This window comes from Mobula birostris, chromosome 19 (assembly GCF_030028105.1).
Source record: "Mobula birostris isolate sMobBir1 chromosome 19, sMobBir1.hap1, whole genome shotgun sequence".
Taxonomy (NCBI): Eukaryota; Metazoa; Chordata; class Chondrichthyes; order Myliobatiformes; family Myliobatidae; genus Mobula; species Mobula birostris.
This window is the reverse complement of record NC_092388.1, coordinates 54,044,769-54,064,998: the sequence shown is the minus strand read 5'-3', so window position 1 is coordinate 54,064,998 and position 20,230 is coordinate 54,044,769. Positions and strand designations below refer to the sequence as shown.

At 44.8% G+C, this 20,230-nt stretch overlaps 1 long non-coding RNA gene across 2 annotated transcripts; it reads right to left on the bottom strand.

Moving 5' to 3' along the window:
* Positions 1-265: 265 nt before the first annotated feature.
* LOC140212610 (uncharacterized) lies at positions 266-13,733 on the bottom strand. Of its 2 annotated transcripts, none has more exons than XR_011889759.1 (4): positions 12,077-13,733; positions 9,487-9,670; positions 6,421-6,604; positions 266-3,737 (listed from the first exon to the last, which is right to left on the bottom strand). It is a non-coding gene; the product is annotated as an uncharacterized lncRNA (long non-coding RNA). The 2 variants fall into 2 exon arrangements; XR_011889760.1 differs by having other exon boundaries at positions 9,487-9,642; positions 12,077-13,732.
* Positions 13,734-20,230: the final 6,497 nt, after the last annotated feature.

Sequence of the window (20,230 nt, the reverse complement as noted above, 5' to 3'; positions counted from 1 at the left end):
TGCTGTGGTGTGCCTTACAACAGCTGAGAGGAACAGAACCTCTCAGTCTCTTGGTTGAGACTCCAAAAACCACCCATTTTACCACTGAAAATTCAAGGCCAAATAACTTCACGTTGTAAATGTTAAATTCAGATAACATGAAGTTCTTGTTATTTTTTTGCCGGAACGTATCATGACATGGCATTGATACCAAGGAGAGTATGATCTCAACTCATAACTTGCTCAAAGAACTGCCCTAATAAGTCTGAATAGTTATATCCTGAATTATTTTATTAAAATACTTAAGATTTTACACTGTTGTGTACATGTTTAAAGATTTATTTGACTCAAAACTGAAACAACATATAATCATCAAAACATCATGTAATAAACTTTCCGGTCTATTCAGGTAATTGAGAGGATAATCACCATTTCTGCAATCACCATCCTTCAAGCAGCAGTTACTAATATAAACAATTCTGAACCCATTGCATTACTCCAATATTTTGTGACTGCAGTAATTCCAAATTCTTACAAGAAAGAAGATATTCCACATTCATACTTCTGAAAGGACCTATAAGACAGCCGCTGTGCCTGTAATGAGTTTGTGAGTTTTTTCCGGGTGCTCCAATTTCATCCCACAGTCCAAAGACCTACCGGTTGGTAGGTTAATTGGTCATTGTAAGTTGTCCCGTGACTAGGCTAGGATTAAAATCAGGGAATTGCTTAGGAGTGTGACTCCAAAGGCTGGAAGGTCCTATTCCATGCTATATCTCAATAAATAAATAAACTTTTTAATGAATATTTGTAGTATTTCTATGCTCTACATATTATACAGCTGAATCATTCTAGAATTTGTATGTCTATAAAAGTGATCTGTACACCAAATTCATCAAAAACATTTTAGAATCATCCATAAACTGGTAAGACGTCATGAAAAATACAACTTTATAGCCAACAATAAAACAAGTAACAGGCAATAAGTTTCCAACCTTATAAACTGCAAATGATTTACGCATTAGATTTTGTATACATTAAAGTAAAATAAAATACAAGAGAGACCATGAATGTTTGTGAAGTTACCTACAACCAAGTTAGGAATCCCTGCTGTATATTGTAAGTCTAGATTGTGAACACCAGTTCCACTCAATTCCCCCGTCAAACATATGTCAGTACATGGGCAGCTCGTCATCAGCTGAGAGATATCGTAACCGGCCAGAAGCCAATGAAGCCAGACTTAATACTCCCAGTCTTCCCTACCTTACTGCTGATGATAGGGCAGGTGAATCAAAACATCTTGTGGTTCAACTGAACTTACACAGTGAGACAAGTATCACCAAAGTTGCTCTGCGAATCCAAACATTTGATTTAACCAAGGTGGTATCAACTGGACAACCACCAAAACTGATTTGTGGTTCATTGTCATTAGGCCAGTAAAACCGACTTCTAACATCACTACTCCTACGGGAATTAGAGGTAGTGTAGAGAGTAGTGGTGAAAGTGGAGTGACTGGGGAAGTGGGGAGGCAGGTGGTGTATGACAGCAGTACCTCAATAACGAAATACATGAGAGTCATTTCTCCACTGTATATCAGCTATGCATTTGCAATGTGAACAGACAGTAAATTAATAGCCTGTCCAGTCCAAAGACTTCTTTGCATAACTCCCCATGAGTAACAATTCATACTGAATAACAGGCTTCTGTTATCTGTGGCATGAACATCACAGGAGATGCACAAATCTGTGAACAGCTTAGAATACAAAGGAGAATTATAGCAACAATGTCCTCAAGGAATTATGTGATTGCTCATCTTGTTTATCAGTTAATAAATCTGAGGTTCCTCAGAGTCAAGGCTCACTGAACTAAGCTGAAGTAGTCCATTACTACCTGGGCTTTGTTTCCCATTGTAAAAAATTTTGGGGATCTAAAAAGCCCGGTGCAAAGGACATCTGAAGCCTCGATATGTAAATACAGGTCCCATCATATGCAAAGCTGGATGTGACAAACAGTATTTTGTATATTGTTTTAGGATGTGACAATAAATAGTACAACATCAGCAGGTCCTTGTCACTGGAACAGAGCTGAAAAACCTCTATTGAGGAAACATGAGCTGGGGTGTGCCAGGAAAGGAGTTTAGGCTCACAGAAAATAGTAACTGTACCGCAAATAAACATGATGTACTTCGAAAGCATCCATTTAAAGAGTGGAGGAAAGAGAGTTCAATCAAATAAACTAATGTAATCTTTCCCCAACAAAAGCCAGATAATAACAACTAGTGAAGGATGGTTCTACGCATATTTATTTTCTTCAGTTTAACTTCAGTAACTGTGCATAATTAACTGTGAAATTAACCAACCATTGTCAGCGTGTCAGTCTACACAACCAAGAAAAAGGCAACAAACCTTCTTTATCTCATTAGCCCAGTGATTCCTGCTGGCAAGTCTTTGTGTACATGTTATAAGGTAAAAACAGGATCAAACCCTTGTATGTCGCAGAATTTAAAAACATTTAACTTTGCTTACAAATTTAACCTTAAGATCTTTTTCTTTTTTTTTAAACAGATTTTTCTATTCTATTCCTTCAATTATTAACAAAACAGAAATGCACATTTCATTGGAATGCATTAAACACACTGGTCACATATTCGTTATGGACTTCTGGTTCTCCGGAATTTGCTTGGTTGAATACTGACTGACCAAATATTTCTGCTATTTCAGAAATTACCTGCTCTGGCACTTTCTAACAGAGGCAGTTACACAACAAAGATTTCAGGTGTTTGTGGTGTGGACTGATGCAGTGTCAGCACCTGGAAAGATTAACTCCAAGCTGAATTTCTTCATGGGAAAAATCATGCATTTTAAACAAGGAAAATTGCTTGTCACGAGTTTGCCTTCCTATATGTAAAAAAAAGTGAATTTTTAAGGGATTCCTGAATTAGTACTTAAGGGAGTTGCTGCAAAATAAACTGGAGGAGCTCAATGTTAAACAAGGAGTGCAATGTTATAAAGTGTAGGAGGGGTTATACCAGAGCTTATGACAACAGATCATGTTGTACTCTGTGGAATTTATACATGACAATTGGCAAGGTGGATGAACATCGTCAGCTGCAAAACTTGCAGGTTCACCTCCAAGACTTATATTGCTGGTGCTTTATCACTTCTGGGTCTAAATCTGGAACTTGCTCCCCAACAGCTTTGTGGGAGCACTTTCACCAGAAGTCCAGCAGTAGTTCTGGAGGGGTGGGGGGGGTCATCACTACCTTCTCACCAGCAATAAGACTTTGGGCAATACATGCTGGCCCTGCTGGCAACACTCACATCACAGGAAGCTCATAAATTAAAAACATCTCCTGTGACATAAATCACAATGGCTCAATAGACAGCGCAGAGTTACCTAAATTAACTCTCTCCATCACAGAATGAAAGTGGGCATTGACAAACACAAGCACCAACATTTACAACGAGACTATTATTTCTAAAAGGAAGCAGGAAAATAATGCATCTTTTTAAATTAAAACTGCTTTTCCAAAAGAAAAAAATTCAATCTTCTGGATATCGTGGAGACTCCAGCATTTTGATAATCAAGAAGGTGGGATTCAGAGTTTTAATAGTGTGAGAGATTGGCATTTGTGTAAACAACTTCTGGTGCCACAGTTCTGGACAGTTCTTTAGTTGTTTCTTGTTAAATATCTTTCTCTTCAAATTCATTTTCTGTTAGACAGCACAGTGCCAACTTCTGCGTGTACAAAGAAATGATACCTGGAAAAAAAAATTTAAAGAAACAACATTTTTTAATAAGCAACACACTCTTGTCTTGTTTGTAACACTATTTAATGCAAGTATTTGACCACATGGTAAAGTAACTAGTCATTAAATAATCAACTTGCATATTGCTGTGCAGAAAAAAACACAACTAAAAGAAACTAATTGGACCAAATTTCTCACTTACCTAAAACTACAATTCAATTTCTCTCTTCAGAGATGTAACCCGATCATATTATTTCCAGTACTTGGGCTTTTATTTCATTATAATTCTTTTTAGACAATTATTGAGAAAAAATAAATCTCCCACATCCAATTCCAATAAAAATGGATCAGATTCACGTTTAAGTAACAAAAAGAGGGAATCCTTTCACCGGGAGACTGGAGGAGCTATGACAATTTATGTAGAGGAACAGGTATTTCAGTTCTAACCTGTTCCACCATTCAGTAAGATCACAGGTGAGCTGTGGCCTCATTTTTTACTTCTGCCTTTCCCCAGCCATCCTCAATCAAATTAAAGCATTAATTTTCTCAATTCCAGGGAAAACAACCTTGGTTTCTCTCTTGTCACAGTTGCTGTCTGACCTGCTGACTGACTCTGACATTGGATTTTCAACATTTGCAGGGTTTTGCTTCTACTTTCTGCCATCTTGCTTTTATTAAGAGGGTTGTGGGTACATGAATGCTTCACCTGTTGCTGGGCACATTCAGCTTCACCTGTCTATAATTTCTCATTGGCTGTTTCATCAGATTTTTTTTCCAATATGCTGTGATCAATGCCTCTCAGAAACCACTGCCTCTTTTGAAAGCATCTTTGAATCTCAAGTGTTGTCTACCAACTGGTCTCTTGGCAAATAAGAGTTCCCATTCTGGATGACTTTGGCGATTCAGCACTTGTCCTTTGTCCTGACATGCAATAGTAATTTCAGACAATGCTGATTGAACGTACTATATTTACTAAGGTAATTGAGCATGTTACTAGCCTGTATATTTATAACAATTTATATCCACCACATGATGAGTCAGTATATATGATTCAGTTTGAACAGAATCCAAAGCATAAAGTCATAATTATGTTCTTGAGCTGTTATACTTGTGCTTTTTGTAATTCCAAATTCTCTTGTTTTGCTTTCCAAATGTGTGTACTTGGAGCAGCAAGTACCTTTGGATCCCTGTGCTTCTAGTTTTACATTATTTAGAAATTCCCTGTTTGATCATTTTGTCATTAAATTGCAAGATCTCGCATTTATTTATTGAGCTACAGCAAGGAATCCGCCAATTCTGGCCTTTCAAGCCACATCCCCCAATTTAACCCTAGCCTAATCATGAGACCATTTACAATTACCAATTAACTTACTGATACATCTTTGGACTGGAGCACCCAGAGCAAACACGCACATTCCATGAGGAGGAAAGAAGACTCCTTACCGTTTACATTAAAGTAGCAGCAATTGGTATACACTGAATCTATTGCCCATTCACTCAACCTTTCATACCTTTTAGTAGCTTAGTGCTCAAATCTACACTGTTTACAATGACCTACACTTAGTCTCTTTGTCAAATTTGAATAAGTAGCTCCCCTCCCATCATTTCTAAGTACATGAAATGCTTCCAACATATCCTCAGAAGACAGAGTGAATCACAATCCTAAAATTTCAAATTCTTTTCTATTATTGACCTTACCATTCAACTGATTTCCAAGCCAGGCCAGTACAGTGCAGTCAATTACTCTCACTTGCAAGAGCACAGTTGGAGGTACCTGTAGCTTCAAATTTTCAGAAGTAGAATTCATAAATTTGTGTCTATATTTTGTTCATCTCTAGCATGGATGCCTTTTCTTTCATTAACTAGTTTGTAACTCAATCACAATGCTCACGATAAAGCACTCTAATTGAGTGAGCCACCCCCGTGGTTAGATAGTAAAGGCCCTTCACAAATGTATTAAGAAACTAACTCAGGGCAACATAAAGGCTTGTTAGGATGGGTGACCGACACTTCATCAAAGTATATTTTAAAATTTATTTTAAAGCCGAGAGGGTGAACAAGACTTAAGGAAGGATTTGCAGAGGTTAAGCATGCACTTAACATTCTCTATGTAAAAAACCTGCCTCTGACACTCTCCCTCTACTTTTTATTAAATTAGCAATTTTGGCTCTGGGAAAAAGTCTTTATCCATCTGATATATGCCTTGTATCTTGCACACTTCTAAGTCACCTGTGATCCTTCTTCACTCCAAAGAGTCGATCCCTAGCTCACTCAGCCTCTCCTCATGGGACATGCTCTCTAATTCCAGCATCACTCTGGTAAGTCTGCTCTGTACCCACTCTAAAGCTTCCACATCCTTCCTATAATAGGCAACTAGAACTGAACACAATACTCCAGTTCTCATTCGTGATGGGACTTATACCGTCGTGTCATTGTCAGTTGCGGTATGGGTGAGTGACTGGAGAAAGGGGTTCGGCCAACAGCAAAAGTGTGGATGAACCCCAGTTCAGAAAAGGCACTGCCCCACAGCTTGCCCAAGATACTATTATAATAATTTTGTCAAAAAAAAGCGGGGACAGAGACTCCACAGAATGCAGGAGAAATTATTAGATTGAGATAGCCGAAGGACTTAAAGAACACATTTAAACTTCCTAGCAAAGAAAGAAAAATATAGAATTTTCAGCATATTACTTACGTAAAAGCTTTTCTATGCACTTGGGTTGCTTTTCAGGTGGGAGGTAAACACAGAAGAAGTAGACTGGAGCTCCAGAGAGTGCAACTGCAATTCCAACGAGGGAGTTTATGGTGTCGCTGAAGAGAGGAGTCACCACCAGAAATAAGCTGCACATGCAGTAGATAATTGGGAAAATCAAGCTGAGCTGCAGAAAAGAAATTTCAGATTTTAACATTACTAGTGACAGCTGACGGCAAAAGAATTTTGCAGATATTCACATTATTTCATGGTTACGGGATTGTGCTCAGCTCCTGCCATTGTTCCATTGACATCAATGGGATGATATGTCAGTCAAGGACCGCACCTGGCGACCAATTTTATCAACACACACACACCATGCTGGAGGAACTTAGCAGGCCAGGAAGCACACAGTTGACATTTTGGGCTGAGACCCTTCATCAGGGCTGGAAAAGAAGGTGGAAGAAGCCAGAATAAAAGGTGGGTGGGGGGTGGGGGAGGAGTACAAGGTAGGTGAAGCCAGCTGGGTGGGTGAGGGTGGATGAAGGGAAGAGCTGCGAGGTGATAGGTGGAAAAGGCAAAGAGCTGAAGAAAGAGGAGATCCCATCTTTCCAGCATCTGCAGATTTTCTCATCTCTGTTCACAAGCAGCATTTAAAAACCAGACCTTCCCCTTCCCCTCATCATTGTCTATCTGGGGCTTGCCACACCAATATTTTTTTCTCACGCCACCCTTGGTTACCAATTTCACATCCTCCTTTCATCTTCAATGACCCAACAACCCCACTAATGTTTTAGTTGTTAATAAACCTCAGATGTTTAGTAGGAACTGTTATTCATAAGGAACTCATGTCTAATTCATTTTATTGAAGTGTTTTTTTTAGTGCATGGAGCTGGCTGCCAATTTTTCTACAGCTGGCATCAAATAAATCAGTGTTTTAGTTTAATCCTGCAGCTAGAAAGAGCCCTTCCAACAAGGCAGTATACCTGTGGTACTGCAATGCAAATGCCAGTTAATGCCCTCTAACAGAGGAGACGCAAACCCACAACCTCAGAAGCTCGAAGCCAATGTCTGCTCTCCCTACACATCTATCCAAACCATCACTTAAAACAATTATTATGCCCAATTCAAATGAGCACTTAATTAACTGAAAATTAAAATAACTGCAGACGATGGAAATCTGAAACAAAAATCAGAAAATGCTGCAAAAAAAAAACAACAGGTCAGGGTCCTGACAATGAGTCTCTCATCTGAAATATTGACTCTATTTCTCTTCCCACAGTTGCAGCCAGAGTTGCTGAATATTTCCTTTCTGGTTTGAATATTTAATTGACATCAGTGTAAATAACAAATGCCTCGAGGTGATTTCCAAATCCTGGTATTTAAAGTTTGGTTTCACTAAACTGGCAGTCTGAGTATATTAAGTGTAGAGTACACAAGTTTAAGCAAGAGCGGTGTTACACAAAGATCCACAAAGGACCAACAGAAGGGACATTACGGACCATTCTAGAGGCCCTGACCTGGAGTTACACTAAGACTTCGTTTTTTTGTGTGATAGTGGGACCTGACTCTGAGGGCTCACGGCCGGCCATATTTCCATATCACAAGGATGTGACCTAGAAAGCAAGCACACCTTCAGAGTTCCAATGCCTTGTGGCCCTGTGGACAAGTCAACTCTATGCCAGTGTCAGCAACTAAAGTGTCACGGGAGAAAACAGAACATCAGATCCGCTGTCGGGGGCCAAGTACCCGGCGAATCGCGCTCTCTCTCTCTCTCATTGGTGGGGGGGAGTTTGTTGCCGATTCTTGAGTTGGAGAACTCAGGGGAAAAAAAAAAGTAATGCAGCAGACTTTATCATCACAAATCAGCGAGTTGTTTAGTCTGTATCTCCCCTCTCGCTGAGTTACATGTCTCTGCCCCTATATTAGAGACAGAGAGCCTGTGAATTGCCAGGTGAATGATCAGTTTTTGTTGTACTGCAAATCAAGGTCTTTCTTCGGGGCTTTGCTATTGCTTGCTTGGTGGGTGCTGAAGCAAATGGGGGAGGGGAAGGGGAAGGGTCGTCGCTTTGCTGCTGCTTGCATATGGGAGGGGGAGTTGGGGGGGGCTATGCAGTTCTAACAATTTAACTGTCACTTGTTCTTTGGGCACTTCTGTTTTTGTAGATGTCTGCGAAGAACAAGAATTTCAGGATGTATATTGTATACATTTATTTGATATTAAACTATTCTAGAGTTATTATATTGTGGATAGCTGGGATAGAGAATCAGAGCCGGAGAAGGGGGAATCGGACAGGAGAGGACAGAGGACCATGGGAGAAAGGAAAGGAGGAGGACCACCAGAGGGAGGCGATGGGTGGGTAAGGAGATAAGGTGAGAGAGTGAAACAGGAATGGGGAATGGTGAAGGAGAGTGGGGGGGGCGGGGCGCAATTACCAGGAGTTAGAGAAATCGATCTTCATGCCATAAGGTTGGAGGCCACCCAGGCAGAATATGTGTTGCTCCTCTAATCTGACTGTGGCCTCATCGCGGCATTACATCCTTACATCCTCCCCATGGAACGCGTGGGTTTTCTCCTGGTCCTCCGGTTCCCTCCCACTGTCCACCAGGAGAGTTAATTGGTCATTGTAAATGGTCCCGTGATTAGGTGAGGGTTAACTGGGTTTGTTGGGAGTTGCTGGGATGGCATGGCTTAAATGGCTGACTCCACACTGTATCGCTAAATAAAAAATATATTGTTTCACACTAGTCATCCTTAATCACACTGTTCGATTTCAATGCTTAAGAGAAGTTCGGATAGGTACATGGATGGTAGGCTATGGTCCTGGTGTAGGTCAGTGGGAGCAGGCAGTTTAAATGATCCAGCAGGGACTAGATAGGCTGAAGGGCCTGCTCTGTGTACTTTTCTCTGACTCTATGACTCTACATTGACTCACAAGCTGAGTGGCTTCTTCCTACATTGCCAGAAAACATGAAATCAAACAGCAGCATCTTGAGTGAAAATCCAAAACATCTGCAATTGTTTTTCTGTCAACCTCAACATTTCTTCAAGGTATCTGGTGTACTCACTGTTGAAGTGTCGCCTATTGGTTCTGCCTCTCCAGGGCCTTTGACCAATCCACTGTAAACGATGAGACACATCCATGCTCTTAGGAGTTAATGAACATCATGGTGTAGAGTAGATGGTGATCAATTGATCCAGGAACATCGTGTGCTTTACCACATCTGAGGTAGATGATTCTGTTAAAATCCACTAAAAATCGAGCACAAGTTTGTATTTGTGAAGGGCCAGCGTGTGTTTTGCAGCAACGACACTGAATAATCATTTTTCCTGTCTCACTCTTATCTGAATGTTTTATGCATGAGGCCACGACGTAATTTCTTCCATCGGCTCTCCACAATTAACCCTGCTGCCTGCATCACCAAGAGCTACCACTTGCTACGGCTGTGTTGCACAGTGTAATGTGATCTAAACTACACGCAGTGAGCACACAAAAACTACAGCACAATGCCACCTTTCATCCTTCTGTCATGCCGTCTGCTGCACGTGCCAAGTTACCTGTATAGAGAAACTGGGATTGTTCTCCCTAGAGGTTCAGAGATATAAACTCTTCAAGATTATGATAGATCTTCCAATGGCAGGAGTTACAGCAAAACAAAATCCCACCCAGAAGAACACAAGGACTTTTCTCACTCAGCAGGCTATTTTGACTTCAAATTTGGGTTGTGATGGGGTGGTGGGTAGAGATTCCGTAATAACTGTCATGTTGTTGCCCACCATCCTATTGAAGTCTTTTGAATCCTCGTCACTACTCAGTCTTGAGAACAAACGTAGAAATAAATAGTTGACCAAGCTGATAGGATAGAAAAGAAGGTATATGGCATGTTTGCCTTATTAGTAAAGGCACTGAGTTCAACAGCCTTTCCTGCAGCTTTATAAAACTCTGGCTCAGCCACATCTGCAGTACTGTATAGCATTTAATTCTGGTCACTTTGGAGATTATGCAGGAGAGTTTTACTAGGATGCTGCCTGGATTAGATGGCAGATGCTATGAGGAGAAATTGAACAAACTAGGGCTGTTTTCTCTGGAATGGTGGAGGCCAAGGGAAGATCTGGTAAAGTGTATAAAGTTATGTGAAGCATAGATCTGACAGCTAGTAACTTCCTAACACTGGAGGACAATGCATTTAAGGTGAGATGATAACAGTTTAAAGGAGATGTGAGGGGTTTACACAGAATGATGGGTGCCTGGAATTCCCTGTCAAGGTTGGTGGTGGAAGCAGATACATTAAATGCATTTAAGACGCTCTATATAGGTACATGAACAATAGGACTACAAAGAACTGGATGGCAGAAGTGGAAGACTGAATTTGGGTTTGTTTCAAGGCAGTAGACTGGACTGTGTTCAATGATTTGGCAGTATTCCTGAATAAACATGTCACAATCATTACCAATTTCACAAAGACATGTATGGAGAAGTGTGTCCTTACAAAAGCATTCTGTGTCATCCCCAAACAGCAGCAAAGGATGAATCAGGATATTCGTAATCTGAGGGTTAGAGCTGTAGTGTTTATAGCTGGTGACCGAGAGTCATGTAAGTAGTTCATGCCTGACCTCTGGAAGGCCTTTGCATGTGTAAAGAGACAATTTCAGACTAAACTGGAATCACAGTTAGAGACTCTCAACAGCAATGGCAGGATTTATACATTATAACTTCCTACAAGGTGAGATAGATTAGCATAAATGGCAACAACCCATCACTCCCGAAAGAGCCCAATGGCTTTTATGCAAGCTTTGATTGGCAGAACTATGACAAGCACACACAGGCCCCACATTTCAAGATGACATTAGTGGATTTTGATATTTTTAATCCAAGGTCCTCATAGGATTCAGGAAAGAGGCACAAAGCTTCTTACCTTGACAATTGTTTTATTAGGCGTTGATGGAACAAAGAAAACAGGAACAGGACAGTGATAACGTGGTTGAAGAGAGAGAAAAACTAAGATTAAAGATTTGTGCTTTCCTCAAACACCAGAGATAAGAAAAAATTCCATTCAGATCTATAGATAAGAACTAACTAATTAGAAAGAACGTATTTAATACTGCAGTACCAAGTTCTCTCTTCCTTTGTTTAAGGCAAGCGGTGCAGATAGCCATTGGGAAGGTATGCTCTGTGTGTGCTCTTAACTAAGTATACTTGTTGAATATTCAGCTTTGTAGCATCTGTAACTTGAATGTTTGGTCGACTTTTTACTGTTTGTAAATAAATGATTAATATGCCTATTCACAATCAGTGTTTTCTGTCTCACTTGCCAGACCCATGAACCTGATGCAACATTACAACATATTAATATGAATATTAGCACTCACAGTAAGTAGGCAAAATTGGCAAAGAATATAATAGCAATTATGTCAGAATAAACTTCATAATGTTCAGTAGTTTTCCACTTGGCTGGTTAGTCATGGGCTCACTGTAGCTCAGCAGTTAACTACAGTGCTTGTTGTCCTTGTCAGGTACCACTTTAGCTCACTTACAGTGGCTGGCATGTATCCACTTATTTAGACCCTCTACTTTCACTGCCTTGTTGGTAATTAACAGAACTTGGTAAGGACCTTCCCATCGAGCTCCCAGCGGTTTCTCAATCAGGACCCACTCACCGGGTATCAGGGTGTGTCCTCCTCCTATTGGATCACTCCAAGAGGCAGAAACCTGTCGAGAAGCAGACTGTACAGCTTGGGTTAGTTTCACACAATAGTTAACTGAACTGTCTGCCATAATGTGTATAACAGCCTCTCTGAGATCAAGAGCTCCCAGCAGTGACAGAGGATGTCCTATTACTGCCTCGAGTGGACGTAGTTTAGTTTTCTTGACTGGTATTGCTCTTGTGCTACATAAGTGCACAGGAGGAGCTGAAAGCCATGATATACCTTCCTCATGATACTTAGTCAATCATTATTTGATTATTCTGTTCACTTGTTGGACTTGTCCTGGTGACTCTGGGTGATGTGCACAATGAAAAGACCATTCAATGTTCATCAATCAGTATAGTTCCTGACAAACACTCCCAGTGAAATGTGTTCCCTGGTCAGTCACTGTGACAGGGCAATCCCCAACTAGCAATCTAGCCCTTGATCAGAGTTCTTGCTGTCTGTGTGTGTGGCTGTGGCTTTCCTTGCTGGAATAGTTTCTACCCATCTTGAAAGCTTGTCCGCTATTGTCGGTAGGTCAGAGTGTCCTTGACACTTTGGTAAAGGAATATAGTCCACTTGTAACTGTAAAAGTGCATTTAGTTGTGGTAGCTTCTCAGCTGCTCCAGGATTCACTTTCTGGCATGTCAGGCATCTTTCAAATGTTTGTCGAGCTTGTGCCCTAAACTGAGGTGTCCACCACAACTGGGAGAATCTGTCAATCATCTTTAGTAGTTCAATGTTTGCCAGAGAGTATACTTGCCATGTCGGATAGGGAAGCAATGTGGCTGGGGCTACCAGTCTATGATCAGGGCCATAGCTTTATACCCCATCACTGTTTAATTTCCACCATTCTCCACCCAGAACCACTTTGCTCATTGAGAGGACTGAGCTTGAGTCTCTAAGGTATCTTGTGTGTTTGTCTGTGATGCAGAGTTCAACTTCAGTTCCATAATTCCAGTTGTTGGGTTCACTGCAGATGTTCTTGATTCTTCCTTTACTTCTTTTATTTCTTCTGTTGCTGTCACGTCTGCTGGATACGTTGTCTGCACTGCTTGCAAACAAAGACATCATCCTAATGCTGTGTTATTCAGCTTAGCAGAATAATAACCAACTGGATGCAGTCAGTCTCCATGTTCCTGAGTTAAGACTGCCACAATGTAGCCATGTTTCTCATTGACATACAGGGTAAATGGTCTGCCCATATTAGCGATTCCTAACGCAGGTACAGTACACAATGCTACCTTTAAAGTTTGAAAAGTTTCTAGTTGTTCTTCGTTAAAAGTCACAAGGTCGTATGAGTGCTTACTGCTTGTCAGCAGATTGTTGAGTGGTTGAACGATTTCAGCATATGAATTGACCCATGCTCTGCATTAGTTGTATAATCTCAGAAATGACTGAAGTTGCTGAACTGTTGTAAGAGGCTGACTTAACCACGCTTGCACAATCTTCAATGATTTCCCTTTTACCTCGGGAAATTTTCTGTCCCAGGAAAATTAATTCCGTTTGTTGCACCTATGCCTTGTCTGGATTCACTTTGTAACTTCTGGAGGATAGATATTTTTTTTATTTCAAAGTATACTTTATTCAAAAATAAAATTATATACAATAAACCATTCAATAACTTTCCATCCTTTACATACATTTCCATTATAGTCAGTACATATCCGTACCTATGGCCACCCACATGGCACTCCTTACCATGGTTTACCTTACCACAGCATTGTTGAGGGGTATACTCCCCGCCACCCGACCCCTCCCACTCCCATGGGTGGAGAAACCTATAGCGTGGTCCTTCCCCACCGGGCCCTTGCGGTGGCTGCACCGAGTTTCAGTGTGTCCCTCAGCACGTACTCCTGCAGCCGAGAATGTGCCAGTCGGCAGCATTCTCCCACAGACATCTCCATGTGCTGGTAGATCATCAAGTTTTGGGCCAACCAAAGAGCGTCTTTCACCAAGTTGATGATCTGCCAGCAGCACTGGATGTTGGTCTCCGTGTGCGTCCCTGGGAACAGCCCGTAGATCAGAGAGTCCTGTGTTACGCAGCTGCTGGGGATGAAACGTGACACTAGCCTGTCCATCCTCCTCCACACCCTCCCTGCAAACTGACAGTGTGCAAAGAGGTGGGTCACAGACTTCTCCTCACTGCAGTTCTCCAGTGGGCAGTGGGGTGCGGGGACGACATTCCGGGTGTACAGGAGGGATCTGACTGGGAGAGCCCCTCTCACTGCCAGCCAGGCGAGGTCTTGGTGCCTGTTGGTGAGATCTGGTGATGAGGCATTTTGCCAGACGGTCTGCTCAGGGAACCACCCCACTGTGTCCGTTACTACGTAGGACAGGTATGCCAGCAACGGCCAGCTGACTGGGGCGTTGCGCAGGAGTGGGGCCAGACCCATCCTTCGTAGCCAGGGCGACAGGTAGAAACTGGGCACATAGTGGTACTTGGTGCCCACATACCTGGGTTCTACGCAGAACCTGATGCAGCCACACACAAAGCTGGCCATCAGGGTGAGGGCGACATTGGGGACTTTCTTGCCCCCGTTGTCCAGGGACTTCTGCATGACGGTCCGTCTCACCCGCTCCCTCTTGGATCCCCAGACGAATCTGAAGACAGCTTGGGTGATTTCCGAGCTGTAGGAGCGGGGGACGGGACACACCTGCGCCAAGTACAGCAGCCCTGAGAGCACCTCACACCTGATGACCAGGTTCTTGCCCGTTATCGACAGGGAGCGCCCTCCCCACAGTCCCAGTTTCTGTTTCGCCTTGGCAGTCCGCTCCTGCTAGTTCTTGTTGCACGCCTCGGTCCCTCCGAACCAGATCCCCAACACCTTCACGTGGTTGGACCTGATGGTGAAGGGGATGCTGGATTGGTCGGGCCAGTTGCCGAAGAGCATGGCTTCGCTCTTCGTGCGTTTGACCCTGGCCCCCGACGCTAGCTCGAACTGTTCGCAGATGCCAATCAACCTGCGAACTGATCTCAGATCAGAGCAGAAGACGGTGACGTCGTCCATGTACAGGGAGGTTTTCACTTGGGTCCCTCCACTGCCTGGCAGCGTCACCCCTTTTATGCCCTCATCCCTCCTGATGGCTTCCGCAAAGGGTTCTATACAGCAGACAAACAAGACAGGGGAGAGGGGACAGCCCTGCCTGACTCCTGACCTGATGGGGAAGCTGTCTGTTTCCCACCTGTTGACCTGGACTGCACTACAGATGTCTGTGTAGCGCAGTCTGATCCAATTCCGGATTCCCTCCCCAAATCCCATTTTGGAGAGCATGTCCGCCATGTACATGTGCGATATGCTGCCCAAGGCTTTCTCCTGGTCCAAGCTGACCAGGCAGGCGTTCACCCCCCTGTCCTGCATGTAGGCGATGGTGTCCCTCAGTAGCGCGAGGCTGTCTGAGATCTTCCTGTCCGGTAAAGCACAGGTTTGGTCCGGGTGGATCACCTGTCCCAGAGCAGACTTGACCCTCCTGGCGATAGCCTTGGACAGGATCTTGTAGTCCGCATTCAGGAGAGAGATGGGTCTCAAATTTCTAATGTCCTCCCTTTCCCCCTTCTGCTTGTAGATGAGGGTGATGATGCCCCTCCTCATGGACTCTGACATACTGCCGGCCAGAAGCATAGCGTTGTACACTTCCAGCAGGTCTGGGCCCATCCAGCTCCACAGAACCGAGTACAACTCAGCCAGTAAGCCGTCGCTTCCGGGAGTCCTACTCGCCACAAAGGAACGGATGAAGCCTGTCAGCTCGTCCAGGGTCAGTGGCTGATCCAGACTCTCTCGCTTGCCGTCGTCTAAGAGCTGCGTGATAGACGAGAGGAAGTTGCGGGAGGCCTTTTTGTCGTACAGACCAGCATAGAAGGACTTGCAGATCCTCAGTATGTCGGTCTGTGAGGACGCGACCGAGCCGTCCTCTTCCTTAAGGTTGTGGATCCCAGAGCTCCCCCTGTGCACCTTTGGAAAGAAGAAGCTTGAGCACGTCTCGTCCTGCTCCACGGTTTGGACCCTTGATCGGAAGATGATCTTGGAGGATTCGGCGGCGAGGTGCTGGGCTTGCCAGCCCTTCACCTCTCGCAATTCCTCCCTGACATCCACCCCCTTTGACTGCAGAAGGAGAAGTTGCTGCAACTCTGTCTGGAGTTTACGCAGTTCCCTCTGCTCCTGCCTTGCTTTCTGGATACCCTTGCGGATGAAGAACATCTTGATGTTCTCCTTGGTGGCTTTCCACCAGAGAACCAGGGAATCAAAGAAGGCTTTCAAGGTTCTCCAACCTGTGCACTCCCTCTCTAGTTCCTCGATGTTCTCTGGGGTCAGCAGCTTTACGTTCAGCTTCCAACTCCCCCTGCCTGCCTTCTGGTCCTCCCGTAAGTGACAGGTGGCTCGCAGAAGGCAGTGGTCAGAGAAGAACACCGGCGTGACGTCGGTGGACCTGACCGTGAGGGACTCAGACAGGAAGAGGAAGTCGATCCGGGAGCAGGCTGAGCCGTCCGATCGTGTCCAGGTGGCTTGCGGCTGTGCTCCACCTGTGGGGGTGCCAAAGGCGTCGCACGGCTTGGCTGTCTTCACCGTTTCCCTCAGGAGTCTAGGGGTACTGTCCAGCCTGCCGTCGGCGCTGCCGGGTCCTCCAGCCGTATCAATGGTACAGTGGAAGTCTCCGGCCAGAACGACCGGCTGGGACGTCGCCAGCAGCGGTGGGAGCCACTTGAGGACGGCCAGCGCTCGCTCCGCACGGGGGAGGCGTACACGTTGATCAGCCGGAGCGGAGTGCCCCGGTGTTTCACGTCTGCTACCAGGAGGCGCCCCGCAACCACCTCTTTAACTTGGGTGACTGAGAAGTTGCCTCCCCGCAGCAGAATCCCCAGGCCGGATGCGCGACAATCGTTGCCCCCCGACCGCACAGACAAACCTTTGGTCCACCTCCGGTAGTTGCGGAGGTGTGGTAGTCCGCACTCCTGGAGGAAGGTCACGCCGGCCCTTACAATGTCCAGGTACTGGAGCGTGCTGACGCATCGCCCAGAACTCTTCAAACTGCGCACGTTCAAGCGCACCAATTTAAGGTCTGCCATCGTTGTAAGTCCTTTATTTCGGCTGCTCTCCGTCCTCACCCTTGCAGTCCTGAGCCTTCATGCCCACCGCCTTTGTGAAGTTTTCCACCTTCTGTGGGCTCAGGTACTGCAGGTTGTACTCCCCCGGCTGTGGCAGTTCTGGTTCTAGGCCCGGGGGGGGGGGGGGTTGTTGACTTCCTGGGCTGCTTCCCCTTCGGGCTGCTGGGTGCCGGCGGCGGCTCTGCTCCCGGATTCCCGGAGCTAGGTGTTAGATAATTGAGCAAGTAATTGTTCATTCTGGTCTCCAGTTTCAGATGTAATCAGGACATCATCCACATTTGTATACACATCAAAGTTGCTGGTGAACGCAGCAGGCCAGGCAGCATCTCTAGGAAGAGGTACAGTCGACGTTTCAGGCTGAGACCCTTCGTCAGGACTAACTGAAGGAAGAGCTAGTAAGAGTTTTGAAAGTGGGAGAGGGAGGGGGAGATCCAAAATAATAGGAGAAGACAGGAGGGGGAGGGATGGAGCCAAGAGCTGGACAGTTGATTGGCAAAGTGGATATGATAGGATTATGGGACAGGAGGCCTAGGGAGAAAGACAAGGGGGGGGGAGAAAACCCAGAGGATGGACAAGGGGTATAGTGAGAGGGACAGAGGGAGAAAAAAGAGAGAGAGAAAAAGAATGTGTGTATATAAATAAATAATGGATGGGGTACGAGGGGGAAGGTGGAGCATTAGCGGAAGTTTGAGAAGTCAATGTTCATGCCATCAAGTTGGAGGCTACCCAGACAGAATATAAGGTGTTGTTCTTCCAACCTGAGTGTGGCTTCATCTTTACAGTAGAGGAGGCCGTGGATAGACATGTCAGAATGGGAATGGGATGTGGAATTAAAATGTGTGGCCACTGGGAGATCCTGCTTTCTCTGGCGGACAGAGCGTAGGTGTTCAGCAAAACGGTCTCCCAGTCTGCGTCGGGTGTCGCCAATATATAGAAGGCCACATCGGGAGCACCGGACGCAGTATATCACCCCAGTCGACTCACAGGTGAAGTGTTGCCTCACCTGGAAGGGCTGTCTGGGGCCCTGAATGGTGGCAAGGGAGGAAGTGTAAGGACATATGTAGCACTTGTTCCGCTTACAAGGGTAAGTGCCAGGAGGGGAGATCAGTGGGGACGGATGGTGGGGACAAATGGACAAGGGAGTCGTGTAGGGAGCGATCCCTGCGTCCATTATTTATTTTTATACACGTTCTTTCTCTCACTCTCCTTTTTCTCCCTCTGTCCCTCTGACAATACCCCTTGCCATTCTTCTGGGTTCCCCCCCACCTTTTTCCTGCTCCCTGGGCCTCCTGTCCCATGATCCTCTCATATCCCCTTTGCCAATCACCTGTCCAGCTCTTGGCTCCATCCCTCCCCCTCCTGTCTTCTCCTATCATTTTGGATCTCCCCCTCCCCCTCCCACTTTCAAATCTCTTACTAGCTCTTCTTTCAGTTAGTCCTGACGAAGGGTTCGGCCTGAAATGTCGACTGTACCTCTTCCTAGAGATGCTGCCTGGCCTGCTGCACTCACCAGCAACTTTGATGTGTGTTGCTTGAATTTCCAGCATCTGCAGAATTCCTCTTGTTTGCATCCACATTTGTATGATAGTCAAATCAGTGGCTGGTAAGTTCCTCAGGTTTGTCTCACAGCCAGGTGATAGACAGTGGGACTGTCATAGAGCCCTTGTGGTAGCCTCATCCACTGGTATTGTTGACCATCAACTGTAAGCCAATCATGGTTGTCATTCAGGCACAGGTGGTATGGACCAGAATCCATTGACCATATCAATAACCATAAACAACTTGTATGACGATTTCAGGACATTGAAAATAGTTGATGGATCTGCCAATTTGTCAATACTTTGATTAACAATGATTTCACCTTTAGTCCTGTGCGTCTTCACTTCCTTGGTCTTTATTGGAGCAAACTGTCACAGAGCTCTCAATCTTACATTTCCATCACTGTCATCCTCACTTAAGTCACTAGGGGCCGCTGTAGAGTCCATGTCATGTCCATCCTGTAATCCTTTGGAGTTCGGATGGTGTCCCTGTATCTGGAGAGTAATTTGGACTGCAATTCCTCAGGTGGAGCTTCAGAAGTAAGAGTTTCTCAGGGCAGAGCACCAGCAGTATTATCACTGGCAGAGCCACCCATCTGAAGTTGCAGCTGTGTCTTTCAGTTATGTCTTCATTTCCTTCTCAACTCTGCAGAACGTGCTTCAATTGGATTACCATACTCGCTTGGTTAATGCAAAGGTTTGCTCTTTAGAGTTTTTACTGCCTCTATCATGAAGCTCTACGTTTCTTTCAATTAGTAAAATACTTGTCCTGTTAACTCTTTCAATCACTCACATGTTCAACAAAACCCCCAACCACGCAGTCATATCTCTAAACCTGTAGCAGGCAGTTTCTTCATCGTAATAAACTTAACATTGTTGACATAATGTCCTGGTTAGGCACAGGAGTACTTTCAGCCAGAGACTCATTCCACCGGGATGCAACACAGAGCGTCATTGCTAATGGGGCTCGACTTCCAGAGTCACCTGAAAAGCGTGACAATGGTGTATGATGGGCCCCTCCCACCAATTACTGTTGTAAATCCCCAGTTTTGTAGGGATACATCACATAGCCCGCTACTGACCACACACACACACCGACCCGCACATCCCACCCAACACCACACCAACTGCTGCACTACCGACGCCACTTGTGGCTTCTCCACCCTCAGGATCCCTCCCCCACCACTGTTCGCCAACCTGACCCCAACTGTAAACCTGTGGCAACTAAAAGCAGGAGGTACAGCGCGGGGGACAGAGCCTTCATTAAGTTGGAGGTACAGCAGCTGCTTAGGGAGGGGGTCATTGAGGCAAGCACAAGTCCTTGGTGGTGGTCGTTGTTCGGAACGGGGAGAAAAATAGGATGGTCGTGGACTATAGCCAGACCATCAACAGGTTCACGCAGCTCGACGCGTACCCTCTACCCCGCATCACGGATATGGTCAATCAGATAGCACAGTACAGGGTGTACTCAACCATAGACCT